The sequence below is a fragment of the Hippoglossus stenolepis genome, chromosome 4 (assembly GCF_022539355.2).
Source record: "Hippoglossus stenolepis isolate QCI-W04-F060 chromosome 4, HSTE1.2, whole genome shotgun sequence".
Taxonomy (NCBI): domain Eukaryota; kingdom Metazoa; phylum Chordata; class Actinopteri; order Pleuronectiformes; family Pleuronectidae; genus Hippoglossus; species Hippoglossus stenolepis.
In genome coordinates this window covers 9169509-9190324 of record NC_061486.1, presented here as the reverse complement: position 1 = coordinate 9190324, position 20816 = coordinate 9169509, and the positions used below count along the sequence as shown (strand labels likewise).

The 20816-nt window shown below is 40.7% G+C and overlaps 1 long non-coding RNA gene across 1 annotated transcript; it reads right to left on the bottom strand.

Annotated features, from left to right (window-relative positions):
- Nucleotides 1-10535: 10535 nt before the first annotated feature.
- LOC118106492 lies at nt 10536-12234 on the bottom strand. The gene is made up of 3 exons (XR_004695212.2): nt 12144-12234; nt 11367-11532; nt 10536-10646 (listed from the first exon to the last, which is right to left on the bottom strand). It is a non-coding gene; the product is annotated as an uncharacterized LOC118106492 (long non-coding RNA).
- Nucleotides 12235-20816: the final 8582 nt, after the last annotated feature.

The following is a 20816-nucleotide window of genomic DNA, read 5'->3' as shown; positions in this document are numbered from 1 at the left end:
CAGTAGTGCAAAGGTTACAGACTTAACGGGATACTACTCATTTGTGGCCCTGCAGTCGTCAATTCTCTTTTGAATTCCTTCGTTTTCACCCCGGTTGGAGCATCAAATATGGCCCAGGTTAATTTGGCTCCTCAACAGGTTTTGTAAAAATCTAATTTCTCCCCGATCCCGCGGAGATATCGGCCTCCTCACAGCCGCTCCTGGAAGGCAGACGAGTGATGAGTCTCCCACAGATTGGGCTTCTGTAAACTGTGTCAAGCAGCGAACACAATGACCCTGACATTTTCGGCATGGCCAGGGGAGGGGAAGATCCACTTAATGGCCAGTCCTGTGCTGGCCGGCAGCCCCACTTTGGATCGATAATTGCTTCATTAGTTAATCTGATTGAGTGTGTGAGCAGCCTGTAGTCGATGCAGAGTTACCTCTCTTTCTGTGAGGAGTCTGTGTTGTATTGATTTCATTGTTCTCTGTAGAGCCTAACTTTCTCCGCCCAAACTAATCCTCACATTTACACGAGGAAAAGCTGAAATAGATCTCTTTGTCTGAGTTCCTTATGGCATCCATACCTCGCTTATATCAGAGCTGGTCAGTAGCAACTGCTTTTTGAAAGCAACTGTGAAACAAACGAGGAGACTAAATGGTTGGCAGGTTGTTCTATTTCTGAATGTTTAAAACACATCTGTGTAAAATACATTAATCATGCACGCAAAGGTACACATATGGTATTTGAACAGTTGTGTTCAGTACATCAGCTAATGACAGATGCTGTGTACGAGTGACTAATGTCCAATTAGTCATCAGAAGCCAGATGGGAAAAATGTATAATTTCTCATGCACGTTATTACACAGGATCAATACACTTGCAATAATTGATATATTGGGCACTTTGAGGTAAAGTGCAACAAGCTCTAAACACAAAACTGACATATTATTATTATCCATAACACGGCAAACGTCTTGGCATGCTGTTGCTTATTCACACAGCCAACAGGTATGGAGAAACATTACAAATGTAAGTCACTCTCTTTTAAGCTCTGTTTTGGCCTCCAACGGTTCTTAAGGAAAATATCTGGCTCTTTAGCTGCTAAATTATCACACATTAAAACTGTGAGCTGAACGAAAACGGAAAACTGTGAGGGGAACTGCAGCGGGGGGGATAATTCTCTGTGAATTTATGATTGAGCGACCTCACAGTTAATATACACTACTCACGTGAGCCACTGTTAATATTAAAATATTGATTACAGCAGATTTAATTGTTTTCAGCCTCCATGTTGCCTCTTGTCAGGTTATAATCTGGCGTCCTATGCAGTTGAAAGCTTGAAGACATACATTCAGCTTCGTGTTACATCAACTATACTGACTGATGCTTCAAGGCCACTGACTGTCATTGGCTTCCTTGTATCATTTCTCTGTCTTTCATGGTTCTTTATTATTCCGTTGTCAAATCTATTAATAGCAGAACAGTGGCAGTGTGAATAGAGGAACCAGAACAATAGATGGCAGTGACAGAGGGCTATGATACTACATGAAAATACTATCATTAAATAATAAGTGGTAAGCCACACTTAATGTTGCCCTAATTTATAGGAAATGTGTTTGATAATAGATGTTGATAATGAACATGAAGGAACACTAAAGTGACAGAACCAGGTAATTCAATGGAAGTGTCGTATGCAGAATCATAAAAATCTATTGAATAACACGGATAAGAAACAACTGCATTTGGGCCACCTAGTTTACAATACTTATCCTATGAATGGTCGATAAACATCCTATTGAATTGGTCCTCTTGTTATTCATGCACATTTTACCATCGTTTTGAGTATTAACTGCACTTCAGTCTCTTTCAGTAAGTCTTGTCATCACGTGTGAGGCTTTTACTCACGCTGCCTCGAGTCGGTTAATCCTGTATTGTCTTGCATGTCTGCACAAAATTACCGAGACAAATTCCCTGTGAAACTATTGTGCCCGGTGAAAGGAAGTGATTCCCTCAGGCCTAAGACCTGTTGGAAAGATGCTACAGAGAGGCGACTGCACTCAGTGTTTGCAGAATGGTGCTTCCGGAACACATGGGAGAAAATTACACACAGTTCATGTATACAAGGGATTAAACAAAGCCATTTTCTAAGTATGTGCGACATGCTTTGTCTTGTTTGCTTATAAACCTGTTCTCACACATGAATGTACAGGTTCATAAATTTTCCGAAGAACTTCTTTCACCTCTGACGAACGCAGCTGGAGATTGTCCTGATCAGACGCATTCACAACAACAGGAAATGTTCCAGAACATTAAAGCGATGGGTGGTGCCTGGGTACAGCATGCAGGAGGCGGGACCATGATGTATGAATTCTGTGGAAAGCAGTGTGATTTTGTTTACTGCAAATCGACACCGCCGTTGGCCCTTATCACCAAAAAGCTCCAGAGTCTCGTTGTCGATACAAGTGTCTCCTCCGTGTACGTGTACTCTTTTTCCTCCTGACATATTTGAATTATTTCCGTTTCACATCCGTCTTATGTCAGATGTGTCATTAACATGCCAACTAGTTCACCAAGTATTATCTGGATATTTCCCTGCTGTATTGTCACACGGACAAATGTGGACAATTTCATACAAATGTTCAAACTTCAGTGCATGTCTAACAGCAGCATAACATATATAACATATATTTGTCATGTTAAGAACCAGATTTGCCTCAACACTTCCAAACCAAACAGAGAGATCAACTGACAGCATTCAATCAAGTAACTAAAGGATTGATTGAGGAGGAGAAAGATAAGAAGCCAACCAAGCCTGTTGTGGATCTTTTCTTGTGAGTGAGAATCAATTACACCAAAGGCTAAAGGGAAAAAGAGTTCAGATGTATTACAGGTGAAACGTTCACACTCTCTCTCTGCCTGTGCTCTGCAGTGAATGCAGCTGTTGATGTGTGACATATTCGACCCAGTCTGGCAGCTTATAGGCCACTGGTTGCTGCCGTCTGTTTTTTCCCAAACTACCTGGTTGTGAATACAAAAAAAACATAATTTATTGACAACATGAAAGGCTGAGAAATTATTCATGAAGATGTAGGCCGGTCTGCTACAACTCAGGCATCTGTCAGCTGTCAGTATTGTTTATTTCTCACCTAAGCCTCAAACTATTTGTTGGTGTGCCATAATGGCGGCTCGTTGTCAGTGGAATCGGCGGCACTTAAATGCCGCCTGCTGCAGGCTGATGCTTTGCACAACAACGCAGAGTAAACACACATGGCAAATTCTTGTTATCTCTCTTTAATATGCCAGTGCGTATTTTGGGAACTCGTCTCCAGCCACTTTTCTCATAATGACGCACAACGCCCAAATGTTCCGTGAAATTAACTCTTAAACAAAAGATAAGTAGTGTTATAGCAATTCTCCTATTAGAATTAAAAAAGTTATAACTCTCGCCGTCGTAGAGGGATTTCAAAGGCGAAGTTGTCGGAATAATTTGTCTGCGCTCTGCTATCATTCGCCGCTGATTTTTTCTCGCTCTTTATTTTCTCTCTCTCTCTTTTTTCTTTTGACAATACAGTGGTGAAAGCAGGTTGACATTCTGTTTGCCAGTTAATCTTTAAAGCAGGAGGTGACGATACCAGCCGAAGTGAGATACCATCTCCTGATGTATATTGGAGTGAAAAGGGCATGTCAAGAATATCAAACGGACGACAGAGTAATCAAATATAAAAGAGGAAGACTTTCTTTTACAACTGAATCAGCTGATGCCATTTGTGGTCTGGGTGTGAAGATTAGTTAGGATTTGATCCAAATGTAGGAGAACTTTCACTTTCATTCACTGAGGCCTCACTGGTCCGTTTCTGAGCTTTATAATCCTGCTCTTTGTTAAACATGTCACCAGATGCAATTTGGTGATTTTATTTGGAGAATAGTGATATTGACTCTAGTGACTGTTAGACGTATATTTAGCAGCACAACATTCACAGCTCCTGACGAATCCATACAACAAAACAGATGCCAGAATGCCAATGTTTCACACAGTGGAACCATACAATGCCCTAGATGCTCCTATGTGACTGTACCAGGAATCCCACGAGGTTTCATGAAATCACTGAGCACCTGAGGAGCCTGGTTATGTTGACATTCACAGGTGAGTTTATGGAAAAACATTAGGATTCACTTGGAGTTGTGTTTGTGGACATCTCATGACTATAAATCAAATATGCTATGAACTCAAATCCAATCTTCCCTCTTCTTTTAGCTCTGTTTTGTTTTCCGCCAACTCCTGAGGGAAATATCTGACTCTGGAGCTGCTAAATGATCCACTCACATCAACAGCTAGCTGCTAACTGCGCCTCTCTGTTGTTTGATGCTGGGCACTTGGTGCGCTGAGGGTTTACTGAAGCTTTCCGCTAAAAAAATGTACCTGCTGAAAACATTTGCCTGCTGAAAACAAGCTTATTAGAGATTGAACTGTGATGTAACATTCTACAGGTGTAACCCGACATTGGACTGTTCACAGTTAGAGGGTGAATGAACCAAAACAGTCATATCCAGGCAGTAAAAACTAAAGCAATGCGCTCAAAGACAAAGACACGCTCTTCAGAGGTAAAAGGAACTATGAGTCTAAAGCTGTTTTCAGACATCAACTCTGGAAAATTGGGTGTGGACATTTTCCACAGTTTGCCTTTCACATATTAAGAGGGTAGCAGAAGATTGTTTTCGGGTGGGACACGTTCACAACAACAGGAAACAGTCCGGAGCATTGAGGTGAAGGGTGGCATCTGAGTAAAAGATGCAGGAGGTAGGACATGATGTATTGATTCCGCTGCTGGAACCACGTTTTGTTTACAGCACATCGACACCTGCGTTGGCCCTTATCGCCCAAAAGCTCTCGGATCTCCTCGTCTATCCAAGTCTTCGTCAGGGTCTTCAACGTGTATGCCACCTCTTCTTCATCCTGGACATTTAACTAGGGACCCGGCAGGAAAGAGCACCAGCAAATGTCCAGAGCCAGGGACATTTGAAGCCCCTCCAGAACATTTCAGGGAGTTCAGTGAATGTCTGAAAGCAGCTTAAATGTGTGTAGGTTTGTTTTTGCAGTCCTGCTCAACCTTGACTCATATTTTAATTGGGAATCTGACACATTTGTTATGAACAATATAAAAATTGGATATCAAGGACAACTACTGAAGTGAAAATGTAATGTGTCTAACTATGTAGTTCCCTTAAAAAGCCATTACAACCTCTTGAGTGCTGATTTTTTAAAGCCTTTTCTTTTCCACTTTATTTGTTAAAATATCTCGCCAAACCTATTTGTTGCTGCCTGACGTTTTCTGAATTTATGCTCATCTCCAACTGAGAATAGGACTTGTCTTTTATTGTGAGAGGATGACATCTGAACGCACTGCTGCTCACGATCCCTGTGCAGGTCCCAATTTGGTGACAGTTGAACACAAACATGCTGCATTCATTGTCATTATTTTTTGCAATTATTTGCAGATTGAATTGATTGCGTCACGTGGCTCAGGGGTGTTGCTTTTTGTTTTTGTCCTTTACTTCAGGTATTTCTACCAACAGACATTACTGATTGCTGCTTGTTTGTAAGATGTCTTAAGTGTGTCCCTAAATAAATTCCACATCATGCAGTGATCAAATCAGTCAGTTTGAAATGCTACTCAGAAACTTCTGGCTCGTCATTTCACAGACAGAGCTGAATCCCAGTATTTTTCATTTCCTGAGGATTTTTCAACTATAATAAAGGCAACAAATTAAAGTTAATGAGAGATCATTTGGAGTTAATGGTTTCAAATTATAAACTGCATTTACTGTAATTTACTTTACCTCTATAATGAGAGGGTACCTTTGTGTTTTTTATGGGTTTAATGCTTCCACATTTTTACAATAATGTCTGTCATCATGTCCTTTCTTTGGCCTCTGACTAGAGAACTCTTTGTTGCTCCTGTTTTGAAAAACCGTCACATAAATTAAGCTAGCTTGCTTCCTTGTTTGCATTGTGTGACAGGAGCACCTTACAGGTGTCACCCTACACCGCAGCCACGAAGCCGCTCATTGTTTAACGCAACAATGCGGATAAAGCCCTGCCCTCAACAGTCAGACCCAGAGATCTGATTAAGACTGTTTAAACAGCGGCGGTTGCACTGCAGACGAGGGGCAACTAAAGCCCCCGGACTCTGGAATGTGGAGGGATTGAAGCATCTTTGCCCTGAAGGTTTAATACTGATCTGGGACAGGAGCAGTGGTGGTGAGCCACACCCTCAGGGGCTCTGGATCTAAAAAAAGCCATAGAGTTTATGCTCATTGGCGGTGACATAAGATTACATAGCGTAATTAGCCACACCTGCATTTGCACTACACCTCCAAACAAACAGATGTTACCATAACAATCAGCTCTGTTTTCGAACCAGTTTTCCCTTCCCCTCATGCCGTGTCCATGACAATGCACCCTCAGTTGCAGAGAGGCAGCCGAGTGGTGCAGAGCTGGCTGCAGTCACAGCTCCCTATAGAGGAGGGCATGGTGTGTGGCATTGTTTCCTTCTCTGGCTGCTTGAAAGAATGCAAATGACCCCGGAACCTGCCCGAGGCCATGTAATGGACCTAAACACCCCCCCCCGCACATATCTAAAAATCTGTCCTTGAATGCATGTTTAGTGTTTACAAGATTTGCTCTATTGTTCATGTTTACATTTCAATAACCCTGAGGTGCCTCTGCTAACTTGTTTGACGTGTCTGCATTGGGGTTTACGTAATGATATGTTGTTGCTTAAATTTTTTTGGATTTAATAAAAGTCTTGTGAGATAAAACTATTAACTATCAACTGTTTATGGCCTTAAATTGTAAAAAACGTTATAGACAAGAACGGCTTGAATTGGTTTTTTGACTGATGTTCTCCAGACTTTGATTCCGAGTGTTCAATGCCTCTAAATGATACTATTTTGAATAATCAACATGAAAAAAATTTAGCTAAGCACTGACTGTGCTTTTTGTATATTACTTTGGGCAACAACAGCTTCTGCACGTGAACTCGTGGGACATTTATAGGGTAGTTCATTACTGAAGCCGACGTGTCCCTGCTCTGCTGCCTTCATTCTCCCGTGCTTACTTGCTCCATGCCTCATTCTAAAGAATTACTCTTTGTAGCTAATTTTCCCCATTGTTTTGTGCATTACATATGGAGATTAGTTGGCTGTGCCATTCAACCCAAACCTGCTCTGGTGAAACATCTCTGAATTTCTTATTACTGAGGTTGATTGGCTCCAAATAAGCTACTTTTTAAAAAAAATTTATAAAAAAAGTAAAGCAAGAAGCAACAAAACCTGATAATTCCAGATACAGATGGTGTTTATTAGAAATACTTTGAGGGTGGTGATGCCAGGCTGTAATTTGTAAACAGCTAATTTAACCAGTGGTTAAGTTTCAAGTTATGTTTTCACCCTGTCACCCTGAGTTACTAAATAAGTAACACCAAGTTTAAGAAATGAGAATTTACTATGACCATCTACAATGGACTTCCTAACCCTCTATTTAATTACCCATTATTCCTCTTCTAAACTGAATTCGGGGCGTGTGAGTTCCTGTTCTATGAAGGGCAAATCTAATTATTTCAAAAACATACTAAACACTAAAATGGCATTGCACCCCCAAGGCTCAAAACTCCCCTTACGTAACCACATTTGAAATCTGGATTTTGATCTGGATCTGCAATAAATAGCAAAATAGGCTGGTTGATAAATATCAATCCCCTATATATGATTACTTTTTTCCATCAAGATAAACTCATAATTCCTCTGAGAAATCAATGAAAATGTTTAACAAAAACATTCTATCTTACAATGTTAATACGTTTCGTAGAAATCTGCCATCCTGCTCACTAACAAACAAATGAAAACATAACCTCCTTGGCAGAGATGGTTACTAAGAGTAACTCTCTATCTCTGCCTTTAAAGAATGGTAAAAGATTTCTAAGCAGCAATGACTGACTTATTGTTGTTATGTCAGTTATCAACAGTTGCCTATTTACCTCACAGACTGTACTGTATATAAAGATGGACGACACATCTCCACTTCCTCCCACTATGCAGAAATGAAGCCAAAATATCCCAGATTCTGCTGCCATCTTGGAACCTCAGTTTTTTAATCAAATAAATAACAAACATACTGGAAAAACTGCCACTTGAACAAACATGAGTGTGATTAAAAAAAACTATGTAAAATGAAAGACACCATCTTTGACTTTTTAATTTGGTTGAGGTCCAATCCACTAACATGTGGAAGGCAGGAGTAGTATATACACTAAGATTTACACATCCAGCAGATACCAAGCAACATTAGAATTATTTTGGAGTCGTGTTACTGACCGCCTTATCAATGAAAGTCCAATAACCAGTTTCCTTTAGGCACTGCTCTTATCTAACTTAGTTTTGTGCTGTTTTGTGCGGTTTGTGTACACTCAGTTTTAGAGCCTCTTTGCTGAAATCGTCTCTCTGCTGCTGCTTGAAACGTAGTTGAAGAGACTAAATCCCAAATTTTGTATGTGGAAAACCAAAGTGATAACCTGATTTAGCTTTTAAGACGAGACAACAGAAGCAGGTGATAAATCTCTGCAGGCTGGTCACTTGAGTAATACCTTACACATCAAATGTAATTTTCTATTTGATAGTCAATGTAAAATAAATATTGATTTGGGCTGCCTTAATGCAAATTAAAAGCATATATTTGCTGTAATATCCAGGGAGCAGAAACATCATTAAATGAACATATGCATTCTGCACTTGCCATTCAAAAACAAGCCTTACATTTCTGAAATGGAAAACATTTAGAGTAACCCAAGTGTCTCAGTGAAGCAGCTTGTCGGGCGGCTGTCAGGCTGAATAAGGAAGTGCTGCTTATCATGCACTGAAGAGGAAGTTTCTGCAGCATATACCAAACAACTGGGCCCGAGAAAACAGACCCAGCAAAACTATATTAAAAAATCCTTCATATCCATCAAAAGCTCTGCACTGCTCTTTGCAGCTGTGAAACCTAAACCTGCTTCTTTGTCCCCGACTTACACCACGGGTATATCCGTGATGACCAAATTTTCATAATTGAATTTATGTGGCAGTAATTCTTTACCAGATTAACCCCAACATTCACTTAGGGTCAAAAACAGCCCGAGCAATCGCTCAAATTTGTATTTTGATCCACTCAGAGACTGTTTGCTGTTGCAATTAAGTGCAAGCAAATGCATTTGCAAAGTAAAACAAGATTATCAGTCCCTGGGCTGGGCTGCTCTCATAGTAAGTGGGCTGCTTACACCTCCCGTGAACCTGCCACACCTCCTAGCACACATGCAAAGTATTTAACATTGGGGCTAATATTACCAGTGCTGAACGAGTTTTTCTACTGCACGTACCAAATTACCACAGAGAATCATAATGGCAGGTTTGCCTCTTCCATTTCATTATGTACAAATTGTGTATACTTTACTTCACTGGCTATTTTCCAGGGCAAACAATAAGAGTGTGGATTGATTTCCTATCATCTCGCCAGCCATTATTTTCCATTCATTTCACTGCACTATTAAAATCTGCCTTGCAGGGATTTGAAACTTACATTGGACAGGTAATCCATCACTGTGAACAACTTGCTGCCTCTGATTTAGTAAAAGACTTGTTTGCATCAGGAACTAAAGATTGTCCATTGGTGCGTTCAAGGACTCTGACATCTGGCTTTTGACATGTTAATTGCTGAAACAATACAATAGGTTGATTAATTGATTTGTAAATCGACTGATACAATATTAATAATTATTTCGAGCAGAAAGTCCAAACATTCGATGTTCCCAACTTTTCCAATATAAGGGTTTGATGCTTTTTAGCCAGGCAATGTGGACCTAAAGATGGTAATCTCAGTGACCCCAGATTGAAATGTCTCAACAATTATGGATGGATTTCAACTAACTTTTTTGTTTCTTCTGAATTTGATTATCCTTTAACTTTTCTTTCGAGGATCATGTTTGAGTGTTCAGTGCTTAGCGCCAATTAACAAATTTGAGCAGGCTTACATGCCATCCAGGAACTGTGGACTTAAATATTATAAGAAACTTAGCTTTATCATCGTGAGTGTATTTAGCATAAAGCACCACTTCACATATATGGCCCCACAAAACTGCAAACATGCTAAACTGAAACAGTGAACATTGTAAATATTATATTTGCATTTTAATATTATCATTGTGACAATAGCATTTATTGCAAACCAGCATTTCACTTACACTGCCACACTGAGTGTGGCAGTGTAAGTGAAATGGCAGTGTGGTTGTAGATTATATTGTTGTCTAATTGAATATTCATCTGAAACTATAAGATAGAGAAGACTATTTGTCATTCTAATTTCAATACCAGTATTTTCTTTTAAGTATGTGCGTGTCATATTGAAATGTTCTTTCACTCGGCTAATATGGGGATATTGGCACTCTTAATGCAAACTGTTGCAATGCATAGGGGAGATAGAGGTGAGGGGTAATGCAATTACTCACCAGCGTCAACCCTGTTTTCACGTCGGGTGCCTGTATGGGTTGATAATGAGAAGGACTGCCTATCGCTTCCTTTAATAGGACAACCTCTTTAAAGTCTCCTTCTTTTTTTGTATATCGGTGTCCCTCTCCTGCAAAAACAAGCCACATTTCATTCATCTTCCAGCAGCCTTGGCAACTTCCACCACGACAACAAACCACTAATCTGGTCTAATACGTGAACAGCATAATGGCCCGAACAGACCTGCAAGTGCCTCTGCTCTTTGTAATATCTTATGTGAGATATACCCCAGAATAACAAAGGTAAGCCATGGTCTGTATTTGTAATACGGGGGGGAAGCAGTGTTAGAGACTGTACACTGTAAAGATGTGGACCGAAATGTCTCTGTATGCACAGGAAAAGACTAAATCTTTGAGTATTAAAAATGCAGTTTGACATTTTGTGAAATACAGTGTGGTTATTTACTACCCAGCTGAGAGTTAGATGAGATCTCATGTGTGAACAGAGGACAACAGGATAATGGACCATAGACGATAAAGATGGACGATATGACAGCTCCCAAAAAGATAAAGCATCTTAATCGCCGCCTGCTGGATGGCTTCAATGTAGGTCATAAATCCTGCTTACTCCATGTTAGTGAATGGGACATGGACAAAAATAAAAAGTACCCCCCCAAAGAAATTCTCAAAGATGATCTCGGCCATTTTAGTTAGTTGTAATCACACTGATGTATGTCAAAGAGTTCAGTTTTCCCTTAACTTTGGTTCTTGTCAGTTATTTATGTTGTTTGTTAGTTATCTGCTATAAAAACGGGGTGAAACGTCATGATTGACGACTGAGACGGACTCACAATTGGACAAGCAGATGTATCAGCAGGACCTCGCTGCTGTGGCGCCATCCCCGATCATTAATGCCTCTGTCTCCAAATGCCCAAGACGTTCGTATCCAGAATATTTGAGCTTTTTTTCAGGATTGTGGGAGGAAGTGGACACAAGTCATCCATCTTTATATAGAGTCTATGGAACGGACAGACATGAACATGTTAACAGTAATCCACTCTAAGTCTGGGCAAAACAGCATATTTGCCAAAATGTCTAACTCGTTGCCGACTGGAGGCCTGCAACATTACTGAAGATCTTAGAACTAATCCCCAGTTTTACACCAATAAAATAAATTATATACATAAATATGTATACCAAAGGGACACCTTACTTCCTCCTTTCTAGCTTAAACTAGTTTATAGCGTGGCAAGGTGTTAGCTTAAGTTAACTAGCTTATAGCATGGCAAGGTGTTAGCTTAAGTTAACTAGCTTATAGCATGGCAAGGTGTTAGCTTAAGTTAACTAGCTTACACTAGGCAAGGTGTTAGCTTAAGTTAACTAGCTTATAGCATGGCAAGGTGTTAGCTTAAGTTAACTAGCTTATAGCATGGCAAGGTGTTAGCTTAAGTTAACTAGCTTACACTAGGCAAGGTGTTAGCTTAAGTTAACTAGCGTATAGCATGGCAAGGTGTTAGCTTAAGTTAACTAGCTTACACTAGGCAAGCTGTTAGCTTAAATTAACTAGCTTATACTAGTATAATACTTGTATTGGCTGTTAAATATCTTGTTCTACTCATTCAACTTACACATTCTCAAACACGAAGCACTCTTATGAAGGGACACAGTAGAAATACACAAACTCTTCTTCAGCCAAGTGTTTCACGCACAGTCTATGGTTTCTCGACAGTAAGGAGGAATTAAGGTGTCCCTTAAATCAACAGCTCAGGGCTCCCCCTACTGGAGCCCTCCGGTTACTGCATGATATCAATGTTGGATATAAGATAAGATAAGATAAGATAAGATGAGATGAGATAAGATAAGATTTTTTGTACCCACAACGAGGAAATTAGCTAAAACACAATTCCACTGCCGAGAAGCAGCTGCTGCGACTGTAATAACTGTTCTACCATGAGGCTTGGTGAAACATGAAAATACTCAAAATATGAAAATATGACCCAGTTAAACTCCATTACTGGTTCAACACTGGATAAGTACATTATTCCATCCTACACATCTGCAGAGGCTCTTTCAAAACGTATCGCTCAAATTACCTACAGCAAACATCTTTCATATTCTGCAGAGCCACATTCTGGATCACGATTAACCACATACATGTAATTTTCCAATGTAACACAAAATCAAGGTTTGTTCACCTTTATTGTCACGTACAAGGATGTTAATTCATCTGTGTGAAAGCGGTTGTTGGTTTACATTTGTTTGACCATCTCAAGGTTCATGTTTCTCCTTACGCTGAATTCCATTTTTGTGTTAAAGTAAGACCAAAACTACCAAAATAAGACAGGTTAAAACCAATCACAGTTTCATTGAATGCCATGTTGTCATCTCCTGTAAACGACCCTCACGGTGGTATCTCTGCTTCCAGGGACGTTTTAGCTGCTGAGGCCCCCACACGGCCTTCTGGCTCTTTCTCTCCCTCCAAGCCAGTCGTCCTTGCCGACACTGAGCACATTCCACACACTGGGGTCAGAGGTCGCCTCCCCAGCCTTCCCTGAATCCTGACAGCCGGTACCCTCTCCAATTCAGAGAGGAGACCTCTATTTCCAGAGGCCTCAGAGCAACAATGAAGTGCTTGTGAGCGGGTCCATCAAGTTTCCTCGGTAATGAATCACCGGCCGCTGCTTCCACATTCATCTCTCACTCACTCACTTGTGATTAGTCGACTGCAAACAACACATTTTGTAAGAAAATGAGCGCCATCAGCCTGAGGTAACCCCGAAGCCTTCTGAAACAACTGCTTTTAATATTTCATCTCATAAATCTTTATTTCTCACTTTATTATTATTTTTCTCATGGCTGCCTGTATTGCTCTTTGAGGAAATATTGATGAACAAATACAAAAATAAAACATCTGATTAAAGAGATTGACTTGACATTGCTCCAAAACACTTTGGCTAAATCAGTTTTTCAGCTAATTTGGAAATCTTCGGGTGACACACTCCTCCTGCACCTTCTCATTTACATCGTACGACTTTATGAAAAAGGAGGAACTTCCCAAAGCTTTTACTCCAGCAAACCAGTGGAGAATTAAAGGGCTGAGAGAAGGCTTTGCATTTTGATTCTCTGACAGAGACCAATTAAAAGTCAGTGGTGTTGTCCAAGGCTGCAGGGCACAGGCAGACTGACAGCCTCGGTGGAAAACAGCCCACTCAGGTGCATGTGAACCAGCATCCTTTAAAGCGAAATTACACCTCTCATATATCATCACACTGCGATGTTTAATGCTCTCTAGGAGGTCATTTGTAATCCATTTTCTCTTAACTCAATATGTGTCCTTTTATTTTACCACTGCAAATGTCTCCCTACATTTCCCACAGAATTCCCTTATTTTTCTGTGTCCTTATATTTATGTACATTTCAAATAATAAAATAGGGACGATTGTGGTGAAATCAGCAGCAGGACAACTAATGGAAAATGAAAAGAGTCAGGCCCCCATTTTCAAAACACATCACGGCTAATTATGTAGAATGCACTGGGCCCACATATAGATGTTGTCAGATATGAAGGTGTCCAGAAAATTGGGTCCTGATATTTTATGTAATCAGCTTTCACATAAATCTGCGGCAGGAAAAGTTTGGGAAAATGTCCAGAGCATCTGACTCGGACATTTACGTTATCACACTCTGGAAGCTTTCAGGAAAATGTCCTGAGTTCAGTCCGTGTCTGAAAGCAGCTTTAGTAAATGCAGGGAAAGAAATCAAATGTTTAGGGAATATAACCATCAAGCAATATTTCCCAATATACCAATTCAATTTCAAATGAATATTTCATCACTAGTCAATGTCAATCCATTACTTTCCATCTTACATTAGTCCAGAGGTAATTGTAACTAAACCTTGACTTCCTGCCATCCTGCCCATATATTGTCTGAACTGGTCCCCACAGAGGTTGCTTCTGGGAAACACAAGTTTTATTGTGCGCACAAGCATTCTATGAACACACTCGCGTTAGCAGACACATCTCCAAGGAAGAAGTTCACACACCAATTTCACACAACTGTTATTTGCTGACTTCCGACTTGGAGAATAGAGAACACACCTGATTTCGGCCCCTATAATTTACTGTCATTATGTTTTTTATACTCCATGGTTCCAATTCATCCTCAGATCAAAGTTATAAACATTGACACTATTATTTTCTTGACACAGCTTGCGTAGTGAGTGTATAGCACCCCCTGGCTGTATTTATTTTACATCTGTTGTTATTTTGTTAGTCTTTGACACCTGTACTTCTTCCCTTGTACGCCATCGTTACAACATATCCAAAGTGTAAATTGCAGGCTTTAATTTCAAACATCCTTGTTCATTGAGGAAGAGGTATCTTCTCTTGAAGTGTGAAGGACACACACTAAAACATTTGACAATTACGATGTTGTCTTATTAACCTGTATCACTGCTACACTGAATAATGGATGTTCCATCAGCTGACCTCTCTGTGGTCTGTTATCCGAGGTAATCAGACAAATAAACAACAAAATGGAGCCACGAATTCAAGCTGCATCCTCAAATGTACCTTTAATGGTTGAGGGTTTTGCCTGTTGGGGGTCATATTACTCCCCTCTCATCAATTTGCTTTCAAATGCACTGCCGTCTCTCTGAATGCAATATTGTGCTTTGGGATGTTTTTCACATAAACATGCCTGGATTAAAAGTTTATGTTTATTAAATGAATTTGTCAGGGGAAAATCCACAAGTACATCAGCCACAATAGTGGACTGTGCCTTACAGACAGTGCCGAGCCATCCCCAATTCAAATGTAAATCTGGTGAATGGAGGGTTTTCAACATTTGTTTAGAATAGAGAATGAATGAAGTTCAGCTCCAGTCCAGTCATGCATAACTGGAGATAATCCAAAGCTGAAAATCAATAGAATTTTAAAAAAACCTAATGATTTTTGCACCGTTTCAATATGAGAACATATAAATCTAATATAACCCCCATTGCATCCTTTTATTGCTGCATATTTAACTCAGTCAAAGTGAATATATTTATTAAAAATCCACATCTCTCTTGTTTGGGATCCCAGATGCTGAAAAAAGCAGCAAAACAACAGAGACAGAGGCCACTCCCTCACCTTAAACAGCTCTCAGCCGACGCAGGAGATTCGGTTTGCAAAAAAATGAGAGAAAACACGTCTGAAAGGGTATAAATCTTTAATCAAACGGTGGTGATGTGCCTTGCCTCCAGCACTCACAGTACCAAGCTGGAGAGCAGATGCTGAGATCTCAGATCTTGCCTCCCCCAAAACAGGATAAATCCCCTTCTCCAATACAAATGTGTCATGGGAGCAGCTCTCTGTGCACCGAAGCTGCTGTGTTTTGGGTTCCCTCCACACAAACTCCCACAGGGACTCTCTGCTCTGTTGCAGCATTTCTGAAAGGGTGAGGAACAGGAGGTATTGAAGCACATGCTTAACGGTATTGCCTGCAGTTAAATATCTAAAACAGTCCTCGTATAAACATGCAAAAGGGAGATTGTTTATGAGGTTCACAGCAGAATGAGCATGAGCTGAATAAGAAAATGACACCGGAAATAGGATTCATGAAGTGTAGATTATTTTGTTACTGAGTCAGGTTTCGCAAACAGAAAGGATTCTCACACACTGTCTTCTTACAATATGAATATCGACTATGTTAAAATGAAAAATAGACTACATTTTATTTTAATAAATCGAAGTTGCTATAGTGTTTATTTATGACTTCCTGCAGTGCTAACCATATGAGTATCTCTCTTTCTCTGTAGTTTACGTTACAGCCATCATAACAGTGTATAGATTTTATGATAAGTGCTGCTTGCACATCGTGCATTATGGCAGCGGTAAAAGGAGGAAGTGATTATTTATGAATGAAACAGATTAATGGCAGCAAGAGATGGAAATTTCAGCGAGATGTGGTGCATTAGACTGTGGACGTACAGTGCTGCTGTAATCAGTGCATCAGCGAGTATTATTTGTACAACTGTATTCATGTAAAGTGTTATCATACATGGACAAAACATTCATTATGGGAAAGTATTTTAGCACTGCACAGGCACTTAGTCGCATTATGCAGGTTTTCATGTGGCTCCGGAGCCAGAAAGGTTTCAAACTATACAGACATTTCAGGAATATGCTCCTACTCATGTAACCACTGCTGCCATTCAAAAATTCTACTTACCAGCAGAGGAAATGTTCGAAAATGTTCTGCCACACGCTTGCGCACACAAAGACGCAATGCAACCTGCAATAATTTCTCTCAGTGAAGTCAACAGTGACTTCAAAGAGGCTATGTTCAACTCACTGCCAGTGTTTACTCGTGCAAAAAATGAAATGCACGTGCACCCACAGGAGAACACACGTACTGTACATACGAGAAAGATGAAACGAGGGGAAATAAACAGCAAACAAAGGCAATTGTATTTCTCTAATTCTATATACATGCATTTGAATCTGTGCATAATTACGATGCACACATGCCGTTTGAAGGAGGAGTAGAAGTTGTGTTGGTGTATTAAGAAAGAAAACGTCAAACAAAGGATGCGTCACCATTGGAATGTGTGAATAGGTCCTTTTTGAATGTTTCAAACTATACTGAAACTTCACGAAAGAGGAAATAAGACAGGGAGACGGATGCTGCCGGAGGAGGAAGAAGAATGGGTAAAAGGAAAGTCATGTTCGCACCTTAAAGTGAGGAATCACTCCTTCACCCTCTATCAGGGAGAAAAATGAGAGGATGGTTTAAAAAAATGCTGATGAAGACAGAGGAGACAAATTAAGAGCGTGCCAAGTAATTCATCATTCTGCTCTATAGACTAAAGGTGGAACCAAACATTTTAATGTGTGTGAGGGGAGTTTGGTACGGTGTTATTGCTGGACAAGCAAACAATCCAGAGTAATGGAAATGTGATTTTTTCCCCCGCTTATTTCTGCTGGTCATGACTTCATCGTTGTCACACATAGACGCAGCTTGATTGAACGCATCGCCTCTACCTCTCGCACATGGAGGTCAAAGTGGAAAGTGAGTGGGGCCCCTGTAGCTGTCAGAGTCTTGGTTCGGGACACTCGAGATGAAGTCTTCTAGTCGGGAGACTGCGGGGTCTGCACATGCAGGAAACGGAGACAGCGTTGGTCTGTAAATGGGTAATAATTGATTTGTTTGGGCCATTCAGGGGAATAGTGCAATACGCTGCAAACACAACACTGACTTATGATCTTTTTGTTGTTATATATGTTTACTCTCCCTTAGGGTCTGTTTTTAGTCTCTACCTACTCCTGGGGGAAATTTCGGTCTCTTTAGCTGCTAAATGCCTCACTACGTTCCGCAGGTAGTCGCTAACTAGCTGTAGCTGCTGGGCAGGTATTTTACAGGCGCTTTTAAAAGGTTTTTCTAAAGGAAACAGTAAAGCTGTCATTGACAAGACCAAGCTAATGAGCTGAAAGACGTTAAAACGCTGCAAAGAGCTGAGGGGAACCGCAGAGTTGGATGATAAATGTAACTTACAGCCATTTTGGACCATTGGTAATATAAAAATGATTGACCCAACTCAAATAACCACAATGAAGACTTAAATGTAACCCAAGACCTAAAGCTATATTATTATTATATAATTACTATTTCATCATATTTCAGTAAAGCTGGTTTTTCCTGAATCTTTTTGGAGGGACTGTATGAGAGAAGGCATTTATGTCCAAGTCGGTTGCTCCACACATTTCCTCCCTTCCTGCCAGCGCCTAAAATATCCAGAAACTGTTTGAGTGAGCCCTACGTGAGAATAAAGCAGAAACATCTCTGTAAAATTCAAAGCGAGTGAGTAGGCGTATATAGACAATGTTTCTGTACTGTAAACAAAAACATGGTGTTTCCGCAGCTCCATTTCCATTTACTGCTCCACCCAGACACCACTCCTTGCCTGAATGTACCATGAGTTTTCCTGTTGATGCCGACAATCTCCTGCTGCGTTCCTCATATGTGAAAAGCAAGTCTAGAAACAGCTTAATACTGTTCCCACATACTTGGCATTGTGCACACGATGCACACAGAATAATAGCTGGCACAGTCAGAGACAGAAGGAGAAAAAGATGTTGTGATTAAATCACCAAATCTGAAAACAGCCTGGACCCAAAACTTTCATTGCAATAACATCGCCCAAAACCAAAGAGATACTCGGCTCTGTGTCGTGACCTGTCAGTTTCTGGTTGGAGTTTATTGCTCTTGCTATTCTACTGCCTAAAGTGTACTGTCTGTGTGAAGAAAGAAAATACATTACAATTTAATTCAACTCTATGGTCCACTGTAGAGGAAGCGTGTCTTTTACTTCACCTCCGCAGCATAAAACGTTGCAATCTTATGGGACATTAGAGACAACAATACCATGTAAAACAATAATAACTTTACCTAAGACACGACTTTAGTGAAAATAGAGTAATTTAATTCTGGCTCCGGCATCCCATTAGCATTTGTCATCACTCTTAACTCTCGGGAATGCGGCTCTGTAGTGAGTAGTGGGAGTCTGACTTCACCGGGGGGGATTTGTCTAAACCTTTAGTGCCGTTGTGTTTGCCACTGCTTTACATCCCAGGAGCTCTCCAGCTCATCCCGCTTAATCACTGACCTATGCAAACACAGAGTGGAGCCTACTTCACATAGGAATGTATGCAATTATTGTACATTCTGTATATCCTCCTGCATGCCAGCTCTGGAGAGCGTGACTGGGTGTGCACGTCTGACTACGCTAATAACACACATTCACGACTCTCTAAAATAAAATCACAGAGCATTCAGCTTTCGCTTTTTCAGAGACCCGCAGTCAGAGAGCCAATGCATAATGAAAAGGGTTGGTTCATCCAGGCAAGCCCCCTCCCTTCAGCCTGGGGTTGTCTCTCTCTCTCTGGATGTCTGGCTCCTTCTATGAATTATGAACCATGATCCCCACTGGCTCCCCAATGACCACAGATGGATTGGGGGTAAAACTGCCCATCTCCGCCGGCGGTGTGGAAGGGCATTTGTATTGTATGAGGGGATACGGTTGTTTGTGTTAGTGCTCTGTGTCCTCTTGCCCTCTGTGCGTCACGTCGGTGTCAGGTTAAAACAAGGGCTGAATGAGTGATGGATTCCTTTGTGTGAACAGGTGTGACCGGTGTTTGTGTTCCAACTGGCAACAACAACAACATCCAAGGATTTTTCTTAATTTATTTCATGTTTGTTTTTTTTGTAGCAGTGTGGAAATTACGAATAGTGAACAAGTCCGGGTGCTTTTCGGCCGACAGGATGACTATTATCTGGTTCTGAATCCAGCTCAATATGACCACCACACAGCATTCATTCATGGGGGAGCTTCACCCACAGTCCTTGAAAAGTTAATTACTAATCAGCTGATTGCATTCAGGAATAGAAATAATCTTTTTGAGGAGTTTGGGTCTGGCTTTTAAAACTGAAAGCACTCAATGGCTGTGTTTTCTAAGAAAAACACTTTTCCCATCCTTTTAAACCTGACTGTGGCTTTTGACTCCACTGATCACGTGATCCTCCCTGATATTATTCTCCCCCAAACGCTGAACTGCAGCTTTAAAGCAGTTACACTTTCTCCGTTGGTAATGAGAATTGTAGATCCTCTCCGGTTAAAGAAATGGGCTCTGCGTGGTGCCCCTCTCCTGCAATATGTTTCCCCGGGGCCACTTGATTCAAAGAGATAATCTTACCTTCGACTGTAATGGAGAGGATACAACTGCATGTGAGGGAAACGCAGACGGAACCTCCCCTCACTGTCTTTATGACCTTCAAAATTGAATGTTTGAATGTAATTGAGTTTAATATAAACAAGTTGTAGGTAACAAGAGTACGATTGCCTCAAATGCCAGACAGCTTGGACCCACGTCACATTATACCGTCTCCGCTCAAGGAATGGAGTCAGTCGGTTGCTTCCCTACTTTGTTCCAGACCATAGACTGTGGAGAAAGATGGACGACATGACAGCTCCCCAAAAATGACACAAAATCAACTGGATCGCCCCCTGGTGGCTGACTGCAGCATGGGCCATAAACCCAGCCACCTCCATGTAGGGAAGCAAAAAGAAAATGACATGTTAAATGAATTCATCCCAGAAATTGTTCTCATTCTCTGTTGTATCTAAACTACGATGGTGAACAAAGACATCATTGTGTTGACTGAACCTCAGCATGTTAGCATTATCCCGTGTTGGCATGTGGGTGTTATTTACCTCAAAGCACTGCTGTGTGTAAGTACAGCCTCGTTGAAATCTCTGCA